The sequence below is a fragment of the Sapajus apella genome, unplaced genomic scaffold (assembly GCF_009761245.1).
Source record: "Sapajus apella isolate SASKATOON/1434 unplaced genomic scaffold, GSC_monkey_1.0 scaffold36, whole genome shotgun sequence".
NCBI classification, from domain to species: domain Eukaryota; kingdom Metazoa; phylum Chordata; class Mammalia; order Primates; family Cebidae; genus Sapajus; species Sapajus apella.
In genome coordinates, this window is record NW_022436976.1 from 2,011,471 (window position 1) to 2,028,039 (window position 16,569).

The window sequence follows — 16,569 nt, forward strand, 5'->3', positions numbered from 1 at the left end:
AGATTTTCTACATTCTGAATTTTGTTGATCATCATATTCATTTAGCATTGTCCTCTGGCCACTGTTAATTCCTGTAATTGCTGCTAATCTTTAGTCTCATTGTTTCTGTCTGTCTTCTTCATCCTTTCAGCTGTACATATGCCTACAATATAATAGAGGCTGCCTAAAAACAAGACTAGTTGTACAACACAGGTTTGGTAGTAGGAGGAAGTCTGCTTTATTTTTAAGATTCTAGAGCTTTCACCTGTGAAATCTAAATCTCATATGTTCTGTTGAACAAGTATTCTCCCCTTCCATCCAACACTGTAGTCTAACCAGACATTTATTTACAGGGACTCACCACTTGTCTCAAAAACCTTTATTTAAACAAAGATAAACATTAACATACATAAAGCATTAATTTGCCTTGGTTTTTGTGTTCTACTCCTGTGTTTCTAATTTCTTTTTGTTTACCAGACAATGCCTGGTACCCTGGGATCCATGATATGCTGATCCTTTCTTCATTCACTGTGGGATCGAGGTCATCCCTCAGGGAATAGACTTTCATCTGATGAGACGTATTGAATGGCTGACTTAGTTCCATTCAGGCCTCCATGGAGAAGACAGACCAATGGATCCTCCCCTGGGAGAAACAAGGTGGGCCTAATAGTAGACAGCATTTGATATACTCACAGCTGTGAACCCGTGAAAACAAACGGATGGAGGAGGGAGAGTGTCATGTTGTATTCAGAGTGAGTAGTTGCTGTTTACGAATCAGATCAGCCATCCACAGGCTGGCACTATTGTAGCTCAGTGTGTGGACACTGAAAGGTAATATTACTGTTTCACCTATTTGGCCTTTTGGGTGACAGTAGCACTGGCTTATATCCATTTATTTGGCCTGAAAACTCTGCCATTTCTAATGCTCTCTAAGACCTCTCCAAATGCTATTGTGTAAGACATATATATGCTAGCTAGCTAAATACATCCTTAAACTGACTTTGCTATAAATAATTCCCAGTTGCATATAGCTTCAAATCTAGTCTATCTTTTTGAAGAGTACAGTTATTTTTATTGCCTCTGAGTTCCATTATAATAAATGAATTTGCAAGCAGAAAAAAAAAAAAGCTTGGAGAAATGAAAACCAGAATCATATTACTAGAGAAAATATATTTTGCATTTGGATGTCAACTTTTGAAGAGAAATAATGATGTACTCAGAAGTAGAAACTGGTGAACACAGCTGGAACCATTATCTAGACAGGAGCATCAGAAAGCTGTCACTCAGGAAAAAATCCTGTGAAAAGAGGAGATTTGCTACACAACTGAAAAAAGAACCATGTCCCCATGCCTTTAAAGATTTGGGGGAATAGAAAGTAGGCTACTGGGAGGAGAGACATAATAATAATTAACTTTATAGCCTTGGCAGTTTATAAAATGCTCTATCTTATATTTTCTCATTTTAATTTTATGACAACCTGGGGAGTGTGCTATCGTCCCCATTTTTAAGAGAAATTAATGAGGTAAAGGGCGATTAAATGACTTGCTCTAAATCACATATCCAATAACTAATAGGATTTAAAACTAGGTCTTTGGGTGCCATCTGTACATCCCTCCCTACCACAAGTCCTTTGCTTAACAGCTGCATGGTATCAGCCTCCCTGAGTCCCTTTCCGCTGAGCTCTGAATTTCCTTTCCTGGTTACTGTAAGGACAGAAAGTGGCCCTTTCTCCTTGCTTCTCTGTAATGCTGTGTTTGATAGGTATCTGCTAACTACGAGGTATCCTTGGGCAAATTGCTTTTCCTCACTGGATTTCATTTTCTTAATTCTAAAGATTTCTCCTACTTCTTAAATGCTCAAATTCTTTATAAAACTTAACTTTTAAAGCATAATAAAAATAATAGCTATTATTTCTTAAGCACTATTTGGAATTAAGTACTACACTGAATCTTTTACATGTATTGTTGCTAACTCAGTACTGCCCCACAATATTAACTTTATTTTATGTTAAGACTTCTCAGCCACGGAGAAGCCAAGCAGCTCTCCCAAAGGGTAGGCCCCCATCATCTACCCCTTGAACCACAGTAAGAGCCTCCTAATTGGTCTCCTTGCTCCCTCATTGACGTCACTGCTTCCATTATCCACACAACATTCAGAGTGATTGTGTTAAAAATTTATATGAGATCAAGTCCCTGCCCTGTTGGCTTCCCCTCTTACTTAGCTGACTAAAGTTCAAAGATCCCACAACTTTTCTCCTTCATACTCTGTGGTAGTTAGCATAATAGCCTCCCCCAAAATGTCCACGTTCTAATCCCTGGAACCTGCTACCTTTCATGGCAAAAGGGACAGACTTGTTTAAATTAAGGGACTTGAGGTAGGAAGACTATCCTGGATGATCTGGGTGGGCCCGATGTGGCCACAGGGGTCCTCCTGAGGAAAAGAAGAAAACAAAGATGGGGCAGTCACAGAAATCTGAAGCTGCAACACTGCTGGTTTTGTTGATGGAGGAATGGGCCAAAGCCAAGGAATGCAGGTGGCTTGTAGATGCTAGAAAAGGCAAGAAAGGGGATTATCCCTAGAGGCTCTGGAGGGAGCATGGCTCTGCTGACACCTTGAATTCAGCCCAGTGAAACCCATTTTGGACTTCTGATTTCCAGAACTGTAAGATAACAAATGTATGTTATCTTTTTTTTTTTTTTTTTTTTGATGGAGTCTTGCCCTGTTTGCCCAGGCTAGAGTGCAGTGGCGTGATCTCGGCTCACTGCAACCTCCACCTCCCTGGTTCAAGCAATTCTCTGACTCAGCTTCCCAAGTAGCTGAGATTACAGGCACCTGCCACCATGCTCAGCTAATTTTTGTATTTTTAGTAGAGACGGGGTTTCACCATGTTAGCCAGGCTGGTCTTGAACTCCTGACCCCAGGTGATCCACCTGCCTCGGCCCCTCAAAGTGCTGGGATTACAGGCTTGAGCCACTGCACCCAGCCGAAATGTATGTTATCTTAAGCTACTAAATTTCTGTTGATTTGAGCAGCAGTGAAAAATCATTACATACTCCCTCATTGATCTTCTCCCATTCTCGGAACACACTGAGTTTTTCCTGGCTTCTGGGCCTTTCCACTTGCTGTTCCCTCTGCCTGGAGGGCTGTGCCCTGAAATTTTATAATGAGCACCCTACCTGAAGCATCCTGCATGGCCACCATTCTTTATCATACATCTTATTTTACTTTCTTCATACTATGATCACCATCTGAAGTTGCCTTGTTGGTTACTTTGTTTTATCCCTGTACCACTCAACAGAAACTATAAGCTTCACCAGAAAAGAATTTCACTTGTCTTTTTTTGTTGCTATATCCATGATGCCTAGGGCACTGTCACACAGTATGCTTTGTCTCAATGGAGGTGAACAGTAAGCGATTTTGGAGGAAGACAGAAACAGAAGTAACAAAACGTATGCACAAACTCATGTCATTCTACTCCTAAATGTTTATAAGATGGGCCTACTTATCCATCTCCCCTCACGCTGTAGATGGTTTCTTCCAGAACCTTGCCAGCTTTGGAAATGAGGGGGAAGAGACATACACTCAGAGAAATAATCTTACCATGCATTTCTTCCCACTGTTGGCTTTGTCAGTCACCATGGAAGACTTCCAAGAGTGGAACAAAATGGATTTGTTTCAAAGGTCCTTGTCGACTGCAATACTCTGCGACCTTTACAATATACAGAACTTCTTTACCATATATACAGTAAATTCATTGTTTATATTCTACTTTTATAATGGGAAAATGTGAATGTTCATTTAGCTTCTTTCCAAGAGGACTGATACAAACAAGGAAATTCCAGTGATTCCTTACAAATGGAGATCCCTTTTTCTTTCTTGTATGAGTATTAGCAGCAATATTAATACCACACATTTACATAGGGTAACATAGTTCTCTTGAAACATGTATTTTGGGAGTTGGAAAACATGGAAGTTAGTGATTTACAGACGTCAATGAAATCATCCTGGAGTATCTAAGTGGGTTAGAAAATGTCACTGGGGAGCCATGTTGGTTGACTCTTAAGGCCTTGGCAGAAACCTACAAAAGCATTCCCCAATCCCATCAGCCCAGTGGTTCATCTAAGTGAGTGGGTGGGGAGAAAGGGCAACAGCCCTGGCCACCCAGGCTTATATCATGCTTGCTGCTAGCTTTCCCAGGGAAGGAGTACTATCTCTTTCTCAGTTCCTCCATCCATAATCCCACAACAGAAGCTCATCAGGTTGTGTGTCTGTCCCTTAACCATTTGCTGAAGCCAAAAAGATGAAGTTCTCTAATTGGTCAAGATTACCTCTCATGATGCCGACCCCAAATTTGGCATCAGAATTAATTACACTAATTGCTTCAAGAAAAGCTGGAAGGGCCAAATGAAGTGACTTATGCCTTAGTCACTTATGCCAAGCGACTTAGTCCCAACATTTTGGGAGGCCAAGGTGAGAGAATGGTTAGAGGTCAGGAGTTCAAGACCAGCCTCGGCAACATAGTTTAAGAAAAAATGGAGAAGAAGAGCTAGAGAAAGGTGCTTTCCTAAGGAAAAATAAAACTGGATTTGTTGGCAGTAGGAGGAATAGATACTGGGCAGGCAAAAAGCAACATATGTCCTTTGCCTTCCCCATTTGCTAAAGGTAGAGTTTCAGGCACCAAGACTCTTGAATAAGAGAGATATTTTTGAAGTGTGCGGTTTTTTCCCTCCCCCAACAATCCTTAGATAACACTTCTTTACCACCAGCCTACTTCACTTGCATTAAAGAGCCATCTGGTTTGGGTTTGACTATTCTATACATGTTGCTTGTAGTTCTAGCTTAAATCTCTTGGCTTATAAAGTCAGTTAGCAGCATTTAAATATGCTGAATTCTGGAAATGTTGGGATTATAAATAGTTCATCATATTTTAGAAATGCAAACAGCAGTTCTGAAAACTTTAGCCTCTCAAAACCTTCAGCAGGGTTTATAAGGTTTCCTGTTTTATTTATTTTGTTTGTTTTGCTTTTTTTGCATAGTTTAAAAAAAGGCATTTTATTATCAACAATTAGTCTTACACTAAAAACTTCAAATACTTAGTTTTGCTTCCTAAGGCCGTGCTTGTTTGAATAATTCTGAACCCATTTGTGTGTTTGATTTTCTATACTAGGTTTGCAGGAAAGTGTGAAGGTGAATTGAAAGGTTTATTTCTTATAAAAATGAAAAGCAAAGAGCATTAATCATATTGTTCTGATTTAGGTATGTGTCTCATGTGTTGCCAATTTGGAATATAAAACTTAGACTCCTTTTATCATTTCGTAAGTTTTATTTTATAGAGCTGTTGCTTAATATTATTTTAGGAACTTTATAGATGATTGGAAAGGGTGTTTTAATTTATTTCACCAACTCCACTTTGGTTATGGAATACATTATAATCTAAATATACTACAATCATGTCTTCTGGGATTCGTCTGGCACCCACTTTTCCAGGTTCCTATTCCACATTAGGAACTTTAGTAGGTGCATCTGTTGTTTTCATTTGTCCTGCATCTTTTTTACTTTGGAAACAGCAGTAATCCCTCAACTGCTCTTCGTTTACTCCATGTGGTTCTGGTGGGACTGTCAAGCATGTTAATGCTGCCTCTGGCAGAGGATTTTAGTAGGTGATTCAAGCTAGGCTAGTCTTGATCACATCCCTCCAGATACAATAATTGATTCAAGGAGTGGCACATCCCCCACACTGAAACAATCAGTGTCTTCCCAGAATTTTCTGGAGTAGATATCATTCTCATCTCTCATTATTAAGTTGTAACCCAAGAGCCACACTTCCATCCACATTTCCTCCCTGTGGAAAAATCTTGTCTGCAGGAGGGCAGAATGAGCCAAAGTTACCAAAGGGGGAACAAATGAGAGCTGGAGACAGAGAATTCAGGCAAAGAATTTTTGCAGGACTCCTGTTTATATAAATAATTGGATCCAAACATGTATTACAAAGTTCTTGAGCCCATGTAAGATGTAGAAGTTTATTGCTGAAGATCTAGAATACTGGGTAGAGAAGAGATACTTTTGTATTTGTTTATGGTTCAATCTGTTTACATGAAGAGTCTTTGTAGTATCCAGAGACCATCTTTTCTGCTCATGTTCAGGAATCATGGCTTCATATTCATTATTGCTGAATGCACTCTTCCTCACTAATAGTACATCTTCTACCATGATGACATGGTAACAGTGCTCCCATTGTCACATTGAAACATGACATTGACTCACACTGTCATGGCTCTTTAGAATCTCATTCATATTGGAAGAGTATAGATCTTCTGGCCCCTGTGAGTTCCCCAGTACAATTTACTTAGTGCTAATTGCATTATTGCTCATTATGCTGCATCATCCATGGTGCCACACATGAATAGTGGCTTCCAATGACTCAGAGGTGGTTACTGTGCTTCATTCATGATGGCCACAAACACAAGTCTTATCCAGTGTATGCAGGGAAATATGAATGATCATTTGTTTTTCTTTTCATGTTAAACTTACCATTTGTAACTTTAAAGCATAAACATAGCAGCACATATTTCAACTACATCTTCTTTTGAGTTCTTTTGGCCATAATCCCTCCATTTGTAGAATGTGACCTCTTTCTATGTTGACCACACCCTTGTCCTACATATACTTCCCACAACAGGGGATAGGGAATGGACATGCGGAGCAGGAGATAAGTGTGATTTCATTTGCACAAGAAATGTATGTCCTTTGTCTAGCACAGCTTAAGACTTAGAAGAGCACAGCCCTTATCAACTTAGGGCAAGTGTGGACATTGATCCAAATGATCCAATGGCTTTGCATGGTAATGATCTTGAAAGCACTCAGAGGAGAGGCACAGCCAACCTGAAGGATTGCCTGACCCAAAGTATGGAGTCAGCAGAGAGGGTGGAATGACTGCCCTGGGTACCAGTGGTTGGGGCACAAGATAAAGGGTGTCTGCCATCACCAAGCCACTCTCAAGTACTATAATCTGAAAGCAGCACTGTGGCTGAAACTTGGATGGGTAATAGGTGACTCAAGGGCCCACATGTGCAGCTCAAGTTAAGGGTTAACTTGAGTTGTTAGTAGCCCAAAGACCTGAACTCATCTTGTCTGAAGTGACTGAGCATCATCCAAAATCAAGGTGTCAGCATCATTCTGGCTGCCCAATCTCACACAATCCCACAAAAGAATTAACACTCTAGCCAATGGGAATAATTCTCATCAGGCTGCTTCCTGAACTGGGGCCCAGCCTCAGAACCTGAGGATGACCCTAGAAGTATGAGTCATGGAGCTTCTTGGGGCATCTGTTTGTCTCCACATGCAGGATAGCAGGTTTGAGACCACCCCAAAAGCACAAAACAGGGAAAGGGGCCCAGTTGAGTCCTGATCCAGTTTCAGGTAACTCTACTTGCCCTGGTCAATCCCAGTCACAGAGAAGACTTAAAACATTTTGATGAAGATGCTTCCAGCAGCTGGGATTCATGTGGTATCTGGTTGTAGCCCAGGGTACTCTGCCCCATTGGCACTGCTAGTTCAAAGGAAGACTTGAAAATGTCAAAGGATGTCCAAATGACAGGGTTCCCCAAGACTCAGGGCCCAGCACAGGGGTCTCACTTGCCAGAGTGTAAAAGTAGTCCCCTGCAGAGGGTCCCAGTGACACTGTTTAAAATCCTAGATCCAATCATGCCTAAGACCAGATCCACCCCTAGTATTCCCAGTTTTGAAAGCCATTTTCAGTTTTTTGCTTAAGTTGATTTAAGTTGAATTCCTGACACCTACAACAGAAGGAGTTCTGACGAATGCAAGCAGAGCTATTGCTACAAGCCTTTATTCATGCTCCTCTCAGTGCTCTGAGTTCTTTTTTCCTCTTCCTTCAGTATCCAAGCCTTGTTTACCTTCAAGTCTTAGCTTGAAGGATAGGTACTTCGGATACCATCAGGGCTGAAAGCATCACAGTGAAAAATAAACTGCAATAGAAAGGTTTATGTTATAAAAATAAATTGTATATAAGGGTTAAGTTTATTTGCCAAGTTAAAGGATATAACCTACAACCTTTAAAATGATTCAAGATGAGGAATTTCATAACATGTATTTAATTAAGCCACCATTTATTAATTTCTTTACTGTATATTCTTTATTCAGTAAAAGCCTAGGAATTTTAACTACTCAGAGGATACCAGATATTCCATGTAGACCACTGCTATAAGGACTTGTGAAACTAATTATTTACAACAGCTATTCTAAACCCTTATCACGTCTTCAAACTTTCTATCCCAGCTTACCCTCACCTATCTCCCATACCACCATAAAAATAACCCCTGAGCTTATGCCTAGAAAGAATTTAGGCTACCATTCTTAGAAAAGAATTACGGTCAGGCCCCACTCAGGATAATCTCCTTTTAGTCAACTCACATTCAACTGATGTGGGACCTTAATTATATCTGCAAAGTGCCTCCCCTGTTGCTATATTTTATTGGCCAGAAGCAAGACACAAGTTCCACTTACACTCAAGGGGAGTGTATTGTACAAGGGATGATTCACTGAGGCTCACCTCAGAGTGTGTCTACTGTATACTCCAAATTTAGTGGTTGAAGAAGAAGAATGAGCAAAAGAAACAGAAGAATGGCCAATGAGAAAAGAGGGAAACAGGAGATTGCTGGGGTATGTAAATAAAGTGAAAAAATTGTTTTAACTGTGTCATACACTGAGTAAGATGAGAAGATGAGGACCAATGGCTGAACATTGGATTTGGTAACATGAACGTGACAAAAGAGGTTTCCATGGTGGAATGTAAGCCTGATTAGTAAAGAAGTGGAGTCACTGAGCATTGACAATTATTTAAGGAGTTTTTTTTATAAAGAGAAGCAGGAAAGTGATGTGATAGTTGGAGGAGCTATGGAGATAAGGTAGGATTTTTTAAAATGATGTTTGTTTACTAGTGGGAATGATTCAATTGTGAGAGAAAAATTTGAACATATAGGAAAGCAATGGGAGTGAGATAAAGAGTGAGATGAAGAGGTGGCATCATGTGCACAAGTGAAGTTGATGGTTTTAGGAAGAAAGGTGAGCAGCTCATCTATTACAACAGAAGGAAATGCAGAGTATGTGTACGGGAAGAGAGAAAATAAGGGGGTAGATGTGGTGCTAAGAGCCTCTTCTGTTGCTTATATATTTCTGAGAGAAATAGGATTCATGATTGATGGGGAGGAGGGTGATGGAGTTTGGAGGAGGAGTGAAGTAGTCTGGGAGTGTCAAATAATTAATTGACTAGGAAAATGCAGAAGGATCACCAAGCAGCACTGAGGGCCAACTTAATGTTTGAGGTCAGAGTAACCATGTTTCTCCTGAGACACATTTAGATTCTCAGGAGAATGAGCACAAAAGGTAGAGATGGAACTATTACTAGAGTTGGGACTTTTTTTCAGAATAATATAATGGGATATTACAGGGCCAAGAAAGGTAAGGGTAAGGGTATATTTAAAGGTGTGAATATATAAACGACCATGGAATCTAAGCTAGGCAAGGAGGGAATGGGGCTTGAAAGATGGAGATAAACAATGGAAAGCATTTTTGTATCAATTGGATTCCAATGAATTTAATTCCTGTTCTCTTCTTACCTAGGAATTGCCTAAGAATCAAGTGCCAAGAATAATCAGAATTAATTGCTCTCTTCCTTTAAGCAGCCACCAGGACACCTGGTCTTGTCTTAAATATTTACTCAGTGACCTTAAGATGTCTAAGCCTCACAGGTCAAATTTCATCACTCAAACCCCTCTCCCCTCAGGGTCAGGGGTCACATAAACAAGGTACCTAATGGACTAAAATAATTTTTTGAGCTGGGGTACAAGCGTGAGCTGAAATTATACAAATAAGATGCCTGAAACTAAAATATGTGAGGGAATGCAACTGTTGTAAATGACAAGGTCTGCAGCTAACCATGGAGGATGGTGGCTGAAGGGGAATGGTTGAAGAGCAGGTGCACTGGAATAAAGAGATACAGGAATGGAGAAGCTATGGGATTAGATGGGCCATCTGTATAGATACTGAAATCACCAGCAATAATGACAAAAGAATGCAAGACAGAAAGACAGCGAACCTGGTGTTGACATTTCCAAGAAATGTGTGGTAGTGACCAGGGGGATGGGGGCAGCCCACAGCCGGGAGGCCTGTAGGGAGGAACAGGTTGATGGCATCAGCCTCAAAGGACCTGATGGGGGAGGACGAGGAAGGGACAGCAGTTTGGAAATGACAGTGAGGAGTAGGGAGGGCATCTGCATCACCTCTGACCCAGTGGAAAGTGACAGGTGAGAGAAAACTGGCCACCACTGCAGGGAATTCCGAGTGTTCAAGGGAAAGTTTTCTTTGTGAAGGGACAGTTTGGAGAGGAATGTAGTTGGAGGGGTTTTTCTGATGACAGAAGGGGATAGGGATTTGAGTGATGAAATTCGACCTGTGAGGCTTAGACATCTTAAGGTCACTGAAATAAATGTTTAAGACAGACTGGGTGCCCTGGTGGCTGCTTAAAGGGAGAGGGCAATGAATTCTGATTATACTTGGCGCGTGATTTTTAGGCAATTCTTGGGTAAGGAGAGAACAGAATTAAATTCACTGGAATCCAATTGATCCAAAAATTCTGTTCATCCTTCTTCCTTAACAACTGGAGTTAGCCCCCTTCCAATCCACACTGATTCTGTCTTGATTTAAGTCATTATTAGTTCTTCCTTGGACTATTACAATTGCCTGCTAACTAGTCTGTCTCACTGATCTCACCTCTCTCCAATCCATCCTCCACCTTTCTGCCAGAGCGTTCTTTGTAAATCATTAATTTCATTAAGTAGCTCCTCTGCTCTAAATCCACTGATGGCTTTCATAATGCTTCAAGATAAGATCCAAATTTCTTAGCATGGGAAGGCCCCTCTGGAGAGGACTCTCTTACTGCCTTCAGCCTCATGGGTCCAGCTCCCCCACAGTCTCATGCTGTTCTCTTTGTCTGCAATGCTCAGCTTCTTCCTTTTCATTTGAGTATCTTGTATACATTCTTTTAAGAAATAATTCAAGTCTCTGAAAGAATATACAGGAAACAGACACTCCTGGTTGTTCCTGAGAAGGGAAACTGGGCAGCTTGGTGAGGGGTAGAAGAGAAACTTCTCACAGTATGTCCTTTTGTACATTTTGAATTTTATATTCTATGAATGTATTACTTCAATTTTTAAGCAATAGAATTGAAAAAAATTTAAGCATTAAATAGACCCCCAAAAAGATAGAGTCAAGCGTTTCCTCCCCTGTAAGTCTTCTCTACCGTGACACTCATCTCCACTGAGCTACCGCTGTGCCCTCCACACGCCCTCATGGCAGCGCTTATCACTTTATATCGTTAAGTATCTGCAAATAAGCAAGCAGTCCCACCATCCTCACAGCCCAGGGGCTCCTTGAGGGAAGAGACTTTGTCTCACTCAATTTGGAACCTCCAGCCCCTTGCACGGTGCCAGTACAGAGGAGGGGCTCATAGAGATTTGCTGAATTCACGAACAAATAGAGTTTCTGTGCAGAAGGGAAGCAAGTGAAATGTAAGTATTCACGTTTATTTCACAGATGAAGAAAATGAAGCCCAGAAAAGTTATTTATTAATGATTTCACAACTAGTTTTAGCAGCATTAAATGAGAACCCGAATTTTCTGGAGTCCAATTTTGGTACTAGGGTAAGTTATAAGACGATCACTCTGAGACAGCAGACATGATGCCTATTATATCTACTTATTCTGTCCCAAGGGTCTGGATTATCAGGAAATTTCCAGTTCCAGTAAACTGCCAGTTTAACCTCCAAGGAACAGTTTCACCTATCAGGTCTTGGGTTCTAAATTGGAGTTAGGAAACCATATATCCCAAATAGCTTATAGGCCATGTTTATACTGACAGAGAATTCACAGGGAAATCTTGTGGCACTTTTCTTTAAATTGAAGTCTGTATTTGTGTTATCATGTTCCTGAAACACACAATGTGGTAGACAGCTATACACCAGTGACTCTAGAGATAAAAGTATAGCACAGGAAAAAGTGATTTCCACAACTCAAAGCCCAGTTCTCATTTGTAAGCATTTGCTGAATTCCTTGGACATTCGAAGCAGTAACCAATGTATGTTTTTCTGTGTAAAATGTTTCTGTTAATAATTATCTGGACTCGATTTTAAGCATCCTGGGGAGATATTCTGTGGTCTTCAAAATAAGTGGTCTTCAGACATTTTTGCCCACATGCTGCTCTGAAAAACCTTGGAAAACCTTGTCTCCCTTTCACATTTTTTGTTGCCACCTACAGTATAATTTTTCATCACAAGTTTGCAAAGGATGTTATTTCCAGCATAGTGCAATTCATCATATTTTAAAATAAAGCTGTTAGTTCACTCTTTTAAATTTATCCCGAAGAATCTAAATCCCACGGTGATTTGTTACCCAACATTATTCATTTTAAATATACATGAACTAGCTCTTCTTTCACAGTCAGAAAATTTGCATGGTTCCCTTTTCTTCTTGAACTCATATTTTGACTGCATTTTCCCCACAGAATATCATGCTGCATATTTTCATGCTTGAAAAATTATTGATCAATATGTCATTCTTCACAACAGACATTATAACTACATATTTATATCATTTTACTTTCTTGGGACTCTAAAGATTGAGGTGTTAAAAATGTCTCTGGGTGGAGTTATCCTTATAATTATTGGTAATATACAATTGATCAAACAGTAACTATATTACAAATTAATAAGTATATTTAAACAAAAAAATAAAAGTGTACGCATTGATTATATGTGAGGGACTTTTTCTTTTCCTAGTGGTGGATGAATATTATTTATAGATAGAAGGAAACAGAGCTCCTCCCCAATTGTATTCATGTGTTTGACTCTGTCTTTATAGATATAAATGCTAAAGTACTTTGTTCACAGAAATTGGGTAGAGGTGAATTGGAGAAATTGGTTGTAGCAGTATTACTCAATTCTGTGAATTCCCTTCAATTATATGCCAAATATCATGCAATGATAAATCATTTACATTATTTCTAATGCTATGTCAGGTGGCAATTTTGCTCCCCAGTCATCATAGGCATTCTCTTTCTCAGTGCCAACACAGGCCTCTTCTTTGCCATATCTTGTACACCTGGGGACAATATACCATAGTAAGATGTGGAATCTGTGAGAAGAATAACTTTTTGCCAAGTGGGAAATGGCAGTTGTGAAAAGGGATGGAATGGAGAGCACACGCACATTCTGGGCAGATTAGTTTTAGGATAGCGTAGCGATGGATCAAGGACATGGAATTGATTCTCTTGAAACTATCCTGCTCTGCACCACTGGAAGTGAGTTTTCATGTATTTTAGGGGAGAGGTTAGGAGTTGGGGACTGTGGGGAAGTACAGGGTTATCCCAGTTTGAAGATGTCTATTTCTTAATCATCATCTTTTGAATAAAAATGACAGAGAGCAAAAGACATTAAGCAGTCCTAAACAGATTGGTAATGACATGGTGGCTAAGAGGAGAGCTTTATAAATCCTAGCTCTGGAATTAACTAACTATATATATATAAAATCTTGTGCAAATTATTTAACCTCTCCCTGTTAAATTCTTTACCTGGAAATCAAAGCAATAATGATACCTACCTCATAAGGTAGTTGCGAGGATAAAATGAGCTAATACATAAAGCACTTAGAACAGTGCTTGACAAGTAGTACTCATGCAATAAATCGTCACATTAGTACAAGGAAATGACTATATATGACATAAAAGTGAGGACAATAGCCCCCACATAAGTTTAATATGTACTTTGCTATTACCTAAGTTAACTGCTTTAATTTGTAAACTAAACAAAAATGTATAAGGTGCCACCGTAAGTATGTGGCAGAGCCATTATTCTTACCCAGAGTTTCCACTCTTCAGTACTGTGTTATACTGCCTCTTGAAAAATAAATGAAACAAAAATAAATGATATAAGAGGCATATGAGTTGTAAAATTATTCTTTCTAGATCAAAGTAGCATATGTTAAGCAAAATTTATAGTATGCTTATTTTCAAAGTAGCAAGCAGTGTTCACTGTGTTCTTTCCTTACCTTTTATAACCACAGAAATTTCCATTATTTCATTTTGGATACTTCCCCCAATGCCCCTCCACCACACACACACACTTATTACTAAATATATCATCCAACTTTTGGTGCTTAGAGGTTGAGGGGTTTTGCTTTGCTGCTTTTACTGGCGCTTTAAGCAGATCATGTTCAACAGTTTTATTAAATGAAAATTAGAGTTCCTTTTCCCAATATTATTTTATTTTTCCAGTATTTCTAGCTGTCCCCCTCCTCACCTCATTCTAAATCTGGGTTTTATGTTTGATAGCATATACAATAAGTTGAAAAACACAACAAAGAGCTTAAAAACTCACATCTGAATAACATTGACTTCAGGAACAGCTGCTAAGATAAAATAAATCCAAGAGAGCCCAGCAAGCAGGACGTGATTTCATTTCTTAAAGGGACAGGCAGACTCATATATGATCTCAGTCTTAAGCTATTATTTAAAACATATTGTATTTTAATTGCTATCAAAGTTTTCCAAATCTAAAATTTTATGTGGGTGTTTTTCTCAGTACATAGAAGATTCTATTCCACTATACTTCAATTTGAGCAATTATTTGATGACATTATTGAGAAAGGTTTACAAAGTAAAAAGTGAATCCATCAGGAATCAAACCTCCAGATTTCTTCTTCACTGAGAATGCAAAAAAAAAAAAAAGAAACTTTGCCTAGTGAAATATAAATAATGAAAGCAAATGCAAATTTATAAATAAGATAAAAATTAAATTGTCAATTACAGAATAAAAATATATGGGCTGGGCGTGGTGGCTCATGCCTGCAATCCCAGCACTTTGGGAGGCTGAGGCAAGTGGATCACTTGAGGTCAGGAGTTCGAGACCAGCCTGACCAACATGGAGAAACCACATCTCTATGAAAAATACAAAATTAGCCGGGCATGGTGGCACATGCCTGTAATCTCAGCTACTTGGGAGACAGAGGAAGGAGAATCCCTTGAACTGGGAGGTGGAGGCTGCAGTGAGCTGAGATCATGCCATTGAACTCCAACCTGGGCAACAAGAGTAAAACTCCATCTCAGAAAAAAAAAAAGATACTGTTTGCAACATCTTAGCCTTCTGTAGTGTGATTCACATTACAGAAAACTCTCTATTAAAATTATTGCACAAAAGTCTGATTTTAAATGATAGGTAAAACTCTTTAAAGGAAATCCAGCATATTAAAATATGATCTTATAGAATAGATAAATGATAAAGAGATTATGTGTTCTACAAAGGTGTTATTCATCATGCAAAAAGACTTACAGTTTTCTTTTAAACATGTAGCTTTGCTAGTACATTTAGAATATGATTTGATTTATAAGTACATTATTTACACATGACTTTTCCTGGAAAGTATCTTTTACATAAAGCGAGTACTAGAAAGAAAACATAACGCTGTGGCCTGAAAAGTTCAGAAAAGAAAAAAATCATTTTGTAAAAAGTTGTATTTATCAATATAATTTGTCTGACCTAATTAAATTAGTAAAGAAAGAAAATATGATTCAGAAAAATCTGAATATAAAGCATGCTGATAATATAAAGCATAAAGAGTCCCACATTTTTCCTGTTTCTTATTTACTTTTTCCAGTCAGTGCTTCGTAATAACATCTATACTTCATTTCTCACCGACTTTTTTTGCTCACTTGGCTGTTTCTGTCTGTAATACTTAAGCACATTTGTGCCAATGAAATGAAATATCACAGCCTCAGGTCCCTTCATGAAAGTCCTTTTTTTCAGTGTAGTACCAGGGATGCTTTTGGCTGCAAGTAACAGACAACCTAGTAGTGTTTTAGAACACAAAGCATTTATTGTTTACTAAACAGAATGCCCAGAGGAAGGTGGTCCCAAGTTGGTTCGTGAGCTCAGTGCTATCGACATGGACTCAGGTGACTGAGCTGATTTCAGTCTAGGCAGTCTGACTTATGTGCACATGGCACACTCTACTTCTTCTCTGCAATACTTATACTGTCACTATTCTGTCCTTCTAGGAGACTGAGTACTTGTTTTAGGCAGAGATCTTTTCTTTCCTTATGTTCCTCAATACTTGACACACAGTAATCAATAAATATTCATTAAACTATTGAGATCAATTTTAAACAGGAGGAGGGAAACTAGAACTATGTGAAATAAAAAGGTACTTAGGTGCAGAACTAAATTAATTCTCCTTATCCAAATTAATGCTGAATCTTTGTGTTCTGTAGTTTTTTAAGAGATTTCAATACAACGGGAAGACATTTTGGGTCAATTATAGTCCCCCATTTTTTGGGGGCAAACTTTATTGGCTGAATAAGACCCTGGGTTTAAATTTGCAAGTTTAGAAGGGTAGACTGAGCTAAGTTGCTCTGCATGCGAAAGGCTTAGGGGCTGACTCTGGAGTCAGCAAGGTTAGCTCTGTGTGTCTGTGTGTGTGTGTGTGTGTGTGTGTGTGTGTGTGTGTGTGTGTGTGTGTGTGT

At 39.1% G+C, this 16,569-nt stretch overlaps 1 protein-coding gene across 1 annotated transcript in view; it reads left to right on the plus strand.

The window, feature by feature from the left end:
* Nucleotides 1–582: 582 nt before the first annotated feature.
* SSX2IP (SSX family member 2 interacting protein) overlaps nt 583–16,569 on the plus strand; it is a 71,135-nt gene continuing 55,148 nt past the window's right edge. Inside the window, exon 1 of the mRNA XM_032296408.1 lies at nt 583–636. The gene's annotated coding sequence lies outside the window, so the exon portion shown is untranslated. The remainder of the gene's footprint in view (nt 637–16,569) is intronic.